Source organism: Parus major, chromosome 15, assembly GCF_001522545.3.
Source record: "Parus major isolate Abel chromosome 15, Parus_major1.1, whole genome shotgun sequence".
NCBI classification, from domain to species: domain Eukaryota; kingdom Metazoa; phylum Chordata; class Aves; order Passeriformes; family Paridae; genus Parus; species Parus major.
In genome coordinates, this window is record NC_031784.1 from 471689 (window position 1) to 473353 (window position 1665).

The 1665-nt window shown below is 46.2% G+C and overlaps 1 protein-coding gene across 9 annotated transcripts in view; it reads left to right on the forward strand.

Annotated features, from left to right (window-relative positions):
• RIMBP2 (RIMS binding protein 2) overlaps positions 1–1665 on the forward strand; it is a 94566-nt gene that overhangs the window by 37366 nt on the left and 55535 nt on the right. For 4 of the 9 annotated variants that reach the window (XM_015644333.3, XM_015644330.3, XM_015644337.3 and 1 more), the window contains one exon: positions 135–181. The exons of 2 other annotated variants lie outside the window; for them this stretch is intronic. The gene's annotated coding sequence lies outside the window, so the exon portion shown is untranslated. Of the gene's footprint in view, positions 1–131; positions 182–1665 lie in introns of all 9 variants that reach the window. 3 more of the 9 variants (XM_015644332.3, XM_015644331.3, XM_015644336.2) reach the window with 1 other exon arrangement.

Sequence of the window (1665 nt, forward strand, 5' to 3'; positions counted from 1 at the left end):
GGCTCGGGCTCTGCGTTCCTCAGATAATGAACCGGAGAATCTCGGGGTCAGATAAATCAGATCAATCCCTGTTGCTTCCACCCCTCGGTTGGGGCCTTGGTGGTTTAGTTTTCTCTCCATTCCATCCCCAGCAGAGCAGAACACCGGGCTGGCAGCATTCATGAGCCTTTAGGAACAGAAGGTAAGAAAAATGGCAAATGTATTGGTTTGATTACGTGGTGTTCCTTGTCATCCATCAACAGCGAGGGTTCTGTGCTCTGCTCTCCCCAAAAATGCCTTGAGCATTGTCCTTATCAACCACAGAGATGTAGAACAGAATCGTGACAGTAAAACAAGAGCTGTGGTGGTTCTGAAAGTCTTGTGTGTTTGTGAGAGGATTTTTGTGTACCTGGCTCTGCTTTAATGTTGTTGTTCAGTGTCAGATCCCCTGGGGGTCCCTTCCAGCTCAGAACAGTCTGGGACTTGGATTTAATTTCACTTTTCCAAAGAGTTCTTTGCTGCTTTCTTGCCCAGCTTTTTGGGAATGTTTGCAAGCAGCAGAGGAATCAAAAATCAGCATTCCCCAGTTTAAATGGCACTGAAGTGTTCTGAGGGGGGCCCTTCCTTCCAGGTAACTCCAAGCTTTGCTTGGAGCAGTGTCAGGTTCTGTATCAGTGTCAGCTTTCCCTGTTTAGTGTTCCTGGGTACCACCCCAGCTTAGCAGGAGATGAAGAACGGATTGTGCAGTCTCACTTGAAGGCAGTAATATTATCTGTTCTGAAAACAGAATTTTTGGAGCATGAAGAGCTGTTTTTGAATGATGCTTCTGGCACCTAATCCTGAAAATTATTCAGCATATTTTTCTCGTGTCTGTCTTGAAGTGAAAAATTATCTTGTTTTCAAGTCACTTATAACTTCTAAAAATTGGGCTAAACTTTTCAGAGAGATATCCAAAATTATGCAATATATTAATATAAGTTTCTGCCTAATAAAATTCCTCTGAGACAGCTGAATAATTACTGATGTCACCAGAGTTCACACGAGGCTTTTTAACATTTGCATCTCTACATTTCTTGCTGCACAATCTGCCAGCCTTTGGAAAAACCAGGGAGCTTTTTGAGCTGTGCTGGATGCTGTGCCGAGGTTGAGCACATTTCATCCTTTTTTAGTGCCACAAGACTGAATTTTTCACCTGCTGGGGCATGACGTTACCATGCCAACAGCTGATCTTGTTTGTCGTTCTCTGCTCTTTGTGCATGACAAAAAGGAAAAGCTTTTTGGGGAACATCGGGTGTGCCCGGTGTGAGGGGTAAAACAGAGCAGGAAATGGCCCGGTCCTTTCAGAGGGGACAGAGAATGAATGAACGAATGAACGAATGAACGAATGAATTAATGAACGAATGAATTAATGAATGTCTGCTGGGAGGGGAGCACCGGGGTGGGGACAGAGCGATCGGAGCCACGGGAGAGAGGGAGGGGTGGACGGGGAGATGGGGATGGGGAGGTGGAGATGGAGAGATGGGGATGGAGAAACGGGGAGATGGAGATGGGGAGATGGAGATATGGAGATGGAGAGATGGGGATGGAGATGGGGAGATGGAGATGGAGAGATGGGGATGGAGATGGAGAAATGGGGAGATTGAGATAAGGAGAGATAGAGATGGGGAGATGGAGATGGAGAGATGG